We start from the raw sequence: 8,246 nt of genomic DNA on the forward strand, positions 1-8,246 counted from the left end.
ACCTTACTTGCTTCGGATGCTGAATCCGACCTATATTTTCATTCCCAAGTATCTTTAAGCCCTACCTGAACCAAACTTGCATGGATGATGCATCTAGGGATGGACACTACCAGACTTGCTTTGGATGTTGGATCTGACCTATATTTTCCAAACAAGCAATTCAGCTGCATCACTATTCTGGATATTCTGATCAAATTTTAAACACATACATATTTTCATGTTGCTTTACTGATATATCCTCGGCGGGGCATTCATGTCCTATGGACATATTTCTAGTTTTTTATTGATTTACAGTTAAAGTCATTGAAACTAATTTGGAAAGATTTTGAATGTGTTTAATGTTTTAGGTTTGTGACAATAATTGTACTTTTGTTATTTAAATTGGAACTAATTTGCAAAGAAATTTTTCAGGCTAAAATAGCAATCAAATAAAATATTTTTTCTTTAATTGAAAATATAACTTATTTTTAGATCATTCTTTGTCTGTCTGTCTGTCTGTCTGAATGTCCTTCAAAACAGTGATTAAAGCTGATTTGTTTATATATTGCATTAGTCTGCAAAATTTAGAAAGTAAATGCCGATTATGTTCAAATTATTTATACTATATTCTTTGCTGATGACACAGTTTTATTATCTGATAACTCTGAGGATTAACAAAGATCTTTGATTATTTTCAATGATTATTATTAATTGTGACCATTGGAAGCTTCAAGTAAAAATTGACAAGATTTAAAATAATGTTTTTTTAGAGAAAGAATTCCCCCTACCCCCAACCCCCCCCCCCCCCAAATATACATAGAAGCACCAATTGATATTGTGAATGAATTTAATGCTTATAGGTATTGTCATGTATTTTGATGGAGTTATAAGCCCAATTTTGTTGACGTACATGTGTGAAGTACGGGGCTACAAAAACGTTGATATCTTAGAAAAGGTATACTTAAGTGTTTGAAATTTGTTTCTAAATTTTTTATGTAATGTGAGTAGTCGTTGACATACATAATTGCTCTCTACTTTTCTTAAGGTCTATTTAGGCACCAATGGTTGAAAGGTATATTAAGAGATATCTTGATTTTGTGTGGTCTGTTTTATGTGTGGATAAATCAAAATTTCATTCAGTTTGAAAGAATAAAATACTGTTAGGTCAATTAGGACAAGACTGGCAGAATTATGAGCATAAATTAAATAATTAAAATTTAAGAATTGTATTAAGAATTAATTTAAATTTAAAACTTAATTGTAACCTCAAACTTCCAATCAACACTGGTAGATCTCTAAGAATATGTAATTTAATTAATATGTAATAAAAATACATTAGGGATAAATTTCATCATGTAATATGGAATGCATGTACATGTTTTTCATCATGTGTAAAACTAAGTGATAAGAAGTATTGTTCTCATGTAAATACATATAAGTTTCATTGAGAAAAATTATGTCGATCACAAATGTTGACTCACTGATAAAGCTAGCTGTCTTTGTTTGCTAAAAAGATATTGGCCTAGCTCAGCTTTCAGACATGTTTTCTTTTTTGACACTACTCTTCCTTACTAAATCATGTATTTTGTATATCTTGTATGTGAAAATATATGTTCTTGTACCTCATACATACCATTGTGATGAAATTAAGAATTAGCATTAGGATTAATTACTGGTAATTATAATATATACATGTACCATTATATGATCTGCTGATGTAACTTATATTATATTGCACACATTATTTTTTTTTATGCATGTCTGATCTAAGATTATTGGAATGTATGTTTGACCTAGCTGGGTTCAGGAATATAGCATAATAATGTTTACTCTGAATTAGCATTTTCTGTGCATTATTATGGTGTTACTATTGAGTGGAGAAAATTATTACATGTATAGGTGCCCTTGAAAGAGAACTGTAATTGCAGCCGGCTTCTGTTTAAACAAAGACAACCATCAAGGTTGAAATGAATCTGAGATGGGCCAGATTATATTATGTTCAATGCATTATTTGTCTAAGATATAACGCCATTACTGTGTAGAAAAGAAAGAAAAGGCAAAGAAAACAGACTAATTATTAGACATGGAGATAAAGAACAGTATTCAAGTTCAAAAGTTCATTAAAACAGTACAAATCAGGAGCAGAGCAAACACGGAACCCCGAAAACATCAGGATCAGGTGCCATGGAGGAGTGAGCATCCCCTGCCAAAGAAGATAAAGCCATACCCAGTTTTTGGCAGTATGTGTCTGTAAAACTGCTAATTATTAGGAAGTTCTGAATACAGAGAACTGAAAAGATTTAACAAGGTATACATGAAGTTTTAGTCAGTTAAATTGATCTTGCAAATTTACCTTTTCTGTAAAGTTGAAGGCAGTCAATCAAGTTGTATGATTAAATTGCAGCAAGCAATTTTATTAATTTAATGATGCCTAGATGTACAATAGTAACTTGTAAGTGGAATGTATTGTTAGTTATGTTCAAATTTAGCTCTCTCGACTTATAAGTAAAATCAAAATTCAATCTTAAATATTGCTATATATATTAATATAGGTCCTTGATAAAACTTCTGCATATGCAGTAATGCATCATTTTTCATGAATTATAAGAAAGAAGAATACATTTTAGATCCTGGAGGGACCCCAAACCCTTGTGATGTCCTGAAAGTACTACAATCCTGAGGACCGGAGCCATTAGACCCCAGATCATTGTGATGTCCTGAAAGTACTACAATCCTGAGGACTGGAGCCATTAGACCCCAGACCCTTGTGATGTCCTGAAAGTACTACAATCCTGAGGACCGGAGCCATTAGACCCCAGACCCTTGTGATGTCCTGATAGTACTACAATCCTGAGGACCGGGGCCATTAGAACCAATAATGTCCAAAATAAGTGCCAAAGGTACTACATTTTTAAGGGAAAAGTAATTAGATGACTACCATAGTGTTTGACAGTGCATAAGATATAGGTGTTGATTCAGGCATAATGTGATCTGTACTGACGCCCCTCTTATGGCTATAAAGATATGCAAGGAAATAGCCAATCAAATATGTAAAGAGACTTTTTTTATTTTTTTTTTTCATTTTTGGCATCTTTTTTTTTTCAGGCTTACAGTATTAATTTAGACTCATTCGAGGAAAATTATATCTTAATTTAGCAGAATTACCCCACTGAATTAAAGGGAACTCTTTTTTGCAGGTGTACATGAAGCAGCTTCCTGGATGGTGTGTAGGCTGTTTGTCAAATTATGTGAAACCCATGGGTATTTTGGGGTAGGTATGTTGTTTACTGTCAAATTTCTTTCAGAAAAGAGGCATAAGGTGTATTTTTAAACTCTGATTTCAAATTTTTATTTAAGCAATAATCCTTATTTTCTGTTTCATGAATTAGATGCTTAAAGTCTAAGTATAGTCAATTTATTTAATTAAAATGTATAAAGAAATAAATAGTGAAATTATTTCCTTGTTTGAGACCTAAAGAAAAACATGTAACTCATTTTTTCACTACAATTTCTCTGATTTCAGGAGTAGTCTCCCCTGTTTAAGATCAATAATGGCAGATTTACACTGCAGGATGCAATCTGGTCATCAACAGAGAGTTTTGACACCTGTATTCCTACCAATCACTTGTAATGTACCTTTGGACGGACTCGGTGAAAACCTAGTCCCGTCTATAGCTAGAGCTGGTTTAAGATGGGTAGGGGAATAATAATACATAATTTACATGTCTACATTTTCCCCATTTACACAGTTGAAAAGAATCAGTGCGATATAAATAAAAAGTAACAGCATAATGCAGCTTTCTTTTTAATTTTTGATCTGTTAATGATTTACTGGAAGTGTCTTTAGATTTTTTATCGTACAGCTGATATCTTTTAGATTGCAGTTTTTTCTTTGCGATTTATATTTTAACAGTTTTTGTTTCATTTTGAAGTAATTTGGCCTATTTTGTTGTTGTTTTAGATGATGGACCACTCTACTTCCTTTTACAACAGGTGCCACTACAGATTCACAGTTTCCAATTTTGAGTTTCCATGACTATTCAGTGAGTGCACAACTTTATGTACATGAATATTCTACTTTCAAATTTCTACTACTTGTAATACATTTTGGATTTAATTTTTTATTTGCCCTAACGTAAATCTGGAAATTTTTACGTCGATTTATTTTTGCGAATTTGGGTCAAAAACCTGATGATTAATTTTTACGCTTCAAATTTTTGCGAATTGTCACTGGCGCTAAAAATAAAAATCACTGAAGACATACATGTTAACTCTCCCGATTTAGGCGGGAGTCTACCGCTTTTTCACTCCATCTCCCGCCTACCGATTTCATTCAGAAATCTACCGCTTTTCTACAAAAGCTGTGTCTAAAGTATTTTTGGTTCGCTTGGGTATCCATTTTGGAAGCCACTCTCATAAAATCTCGCTAGATATCGCGTGATTTGACTCGGAATCATACAAACGCTTTTTTTGTACATAGATTTCAAGCACGGATTTGACAACGACAACAACATAAGACTACCAGTGATTACATTGGTTACGATAAATTAATCAACATCCCTGCCATGAAAAAGGAGATACAGCTTTTAAGAATTAGATGAAAACATTTGACATCGTCTTTGAGGGAACAGAAGCTCACAACTTTATCAATAAAGTCAATAGAAATCACTCGATTGACCAAGTCATGTGGCACATCTCTACTTTCGTTTTCGATCATTGCGGGAAATCTGATTTATATAACGAAAGAAACGAACTTGTTTTAGATCTAGATTAAACCATGCCATCATTTGTTTTGTTTAAAAACTGAATGAACATTCAGAATTATTGTTTTTAGGCTATTTCAGCAAAGATCACTCTTCAAAAGGCTAAGTAAAGAAGCCAATCCAAGCAAAATGATGAGCATGAAAAATATTTGAATTTGTACAATTTATGTCAAACTTAAGGTGTTTCTGTTTTCTTCTTTGCTGTTGATATTTAAGATTAATAAGTATAGGTACTTGATTTCATTTAAGGCTTATAATATACATGTATATTACATGAAAGATATCGATAATCCAAGCGTTAAACAACACGCGCGCAATGCTACCTCTTTTGAGGTCTGAATCTCCCTCTTTTTCATCACAATAGGTTAACATGTATGCTGAAGATTTTCAAACCAGGTATTGTTTCAAGTTATTAGAACATCACCCATTTACTCGTAACGTGGCAAGAAATGTAAAATGTATATGTAAAAGGATTTGCACTGAAAATAACGTCTTAATTGATTATAACAAACATTTTAGAGGTTGTGTATGCCTTTTAACCTAAAATATAATCCAGATGAAGTAAAAAATATATAACTTATTTTTTCAACGTTTGTTTTTTTTCTTACCTAAAATTTCACACGCCGTGTTTACATTATGATTTGGAACTCTCTAGTAAATGCACTGAGTTCGAGTTATCGCCCGTGTTGATACATGGTTAGATAAAATAACAGTTCTCTCTTAATTGGTAAAATAATTAAAAAGGGGCATATCGCCTCAGTGCTTGTCAAACCATCGGACGATATTGCATATAATAAGGGCATGCAATTACAGTCACGGGTAATTAACTTGTAGTTATAGTAGTATTAACAGGTTTCTTTTAAAAATGACCAGTGCTTACCGACGCCTATTCTCTGAGTTAAAAAAAAAAGACACGAGCTTTCAGAAAAAATCTTCACATGTTGATTTATTTTTACTTTAAATATTTTTGCGAATGCAATGCACATGCAAATTTGCTAAAAATTTATCTACAGTAAAATTTTTTAGATTTACGGTATTTACAGATTCAGATTTTTGTGTACAAGTATGATATTTAACTGTATTAAAATTAATAAATTGGTCCTAAAATCAAATTTACGCAGTCTTTAAATCAAACAAATTTTGTCTTCTTCTGTCATGTTAAATTCAGAGTCACTAAACAACATTAAAGAATTCTACTTTTTACTTTTTCAGTCCATGAGAGTAAAAGGAATAAAGTTGACAGGACTTATTTCCGCAATTTCCCTGGTAGCAGCTTATGATGGAACCAACAGCAGTAGACAAACCCCACTTTATCAAAGGTTAGTATCCCGAGAAGTGTTTATAGCAATTCTTGTACTCTCTCCTGCATTGAAGCTTCAGGTCCAATGCAAATCTCTCTTATGGCCTTGGTTCTTCCTGGAAACATGTGATTGCTGAATGGAGCCTTTAACTTAGCAGTCTGTTTTCTTTGAGTCAAAGAAGTGTCCATAAGGTTTTCAATCATGTGTCCTTGTTTTTTAGATGCAGTGGCACTGTCTCCATTACTGGTGAAATGGAATATGACTAGTGGACAGTCATCACTTTATAACTCACCAACACAATTAGTATGTGGCCCATCTCTGCTCATCTCCAATGGTGGTCTCCAGAGGAATGGTTGCAGTGCAGTCTTTGTGTCCTGGGCAGGTAACTTCCTTTCCTTTGTTTTATAGTAGGTGTGCATGTGCCTTTCTTGCATAATGTATTCCCACAGAACGCTGCCAACATGACAACAGTTTTCCTCTGAGTTACAATTTCACTTAGGGTATAAATCACTTGATGGCAGTTTGGAATGGGGTTTTTCAATGGCACTGAAGGTGGCATTATTGTACTGAACATCTCCTTCCACTCTGATGGTGGGTGTCAGGAAGTCCATATTTTTCATTAAGTTCATCAATGTTCTGCCTTACTTATTTACATTGATGATAATTTTCCAATTTTGTTGCAGGGTCTATTGCATGTTGGCAGCTGACACTGCAATGGTTTGCACCAAGAAGCATACCTCGCATACCTTCTGTTGTACTGGTACCCAGGTGACCGACAGCCATGGCCACATTCAGCTGTGCAGCTCTTCATCCCCTGCCAGATCTTCTCACCTCTTCGTAAAGTTTTTCTTGGTGACTGGTATAGTGGCACTTCTTACATTGGATAGAAAGGATCCATGCCAAGCTTCGTTTTTCCTCCCCATGCCGATACCAGTCCAGTCGACCATCACAGTCTGGAAACTTATGTGAGTCTTCTTTAAATGCATTGTTCCACAATTTAGCAGTCTTTTCTTGGTGAAGTACCTTGTATAATTTTGAATTTGGGTCATCTGACACAGATTCCATGTAGGTGTCTACTGGCTGGACCTCACTAGGCCCGGGTCGTAAAAACTTCATCTCGCTGCTTCGACTCTTGGCATCTATAACTGCAAACATTCCATTTTTCTGTTGCCGTACAATGTCCTGAAACTCTTCTTTACTTAGACTTCTAATGAGAACAAGAAATTGGACTGGGCTTATGGTCCCTTTATTTTTCTGACCTACAAGAATATTTCAAAATATCATAATGCTTTAAAGCCCAATTTCAATAAAAAATATCGTCTAGCCCCTATTTTACAAAACCTGACATGTACCTCTGGAATTAAAATAATAAATCAATTACCATTGAACTTTTTCTTAATATTAAACAAAGTTTTTTATGGCAAAAATTGTCATATTAAAGTATTGAATTAAATGGGTGTAACATTTAGGTAGGAATTGAAAGTTAGGGTGCATGGGTCTTTGTTGCATTAGTACCTATATAAGAAAGATGAATACTAGTAACAAAAAGACATTTCTTCAATTTTCATTTAATTTCATTAATGTTTAGTAAAATGTCTAAAAGTTCTCTTGCAAGGAAATAGCCAATCAAAATAAACTTTATAGTCATTTGTAGTTCTATACAATACATATAGAGACAATTTGATTATATATTTTTCCATGTTCAGCATCTTTTTTTAGGCCTACAATATAAAATTTGGACGTGTGTACTAGGAATATCATATCATTAGCAGGATTATCCCACTGAATTAAAGGGAACTCTTTTTTTCAGGTGTGCATGATGCAACTTCCTGGATGGTGTGTTAAGGCTGTTTGTCAACATGTGAATCCCACAATCATGTGTTTCAGAGTAGGTATGTTTATACTGTCAATTTTCTGTCTTAAAAGCCGCACGTATGCAGCATATTTTTTCTTAACTCAAAGAACAAGGTTCACTTATGGCCCTTTTTAGCCTTGTGAATTTCTGAAAAACCGAAACTGCTTACTTTTATTTAACAATGCATCATATATCATTTAGACCTTTGGTGAATGCATGTCTATCAAAATTGATGTAATTTCTTGGCTAGAATTAATCATTGAAAATATAACTTTTAATTTTTTTTATTTGGTTTTTTTATTATTTCAGGCTTTAAGTGAAAGTGGTCTGTCACGTGCACTGAGTCAA

At 33.5% G+C, this 8,246-nt stretch overlaps 1 long non-coding RNA gene across 1 annotated transcript; it reads left to right on the forward strand.

Annotated features, from left to right (window-relative positions):
- The first annotated feature begins 3,929 nt into the window (after positions 1-3,929).
- Positions 3,930-6,446, forward strand: LOC134268619 (uncharacterized). Its single transcript, XR_009992404.1, has 3 exons — positions 3,930-4,022; positions 5,955-6,061; positions 6,264-6,446. It is a non-coding gene; the product is annotated as an uncharacterized LOC134268619 (long non-coding RNA).
- Positions 6,447-8,246: the final 1,800 nt, after the last annotated feature.

Source organism: Saccostrea cucullata, unplaced genomic scaffold, assembly GCF_032062105.1.
Source record: "Saccostrea cucullata isolate Sc308-1 unplaced genomic scaffold, CSIRO_AGI_Scuc_v1 ctg9439, whole genome shotgun sequence".
Classification (NCBI taxonomy): Eukaryota; Metazoa; Mollusca; class Bivalvia; order Ostreida; family Ostreidae; genus Saccostrea; species Saccostrea cuccullata.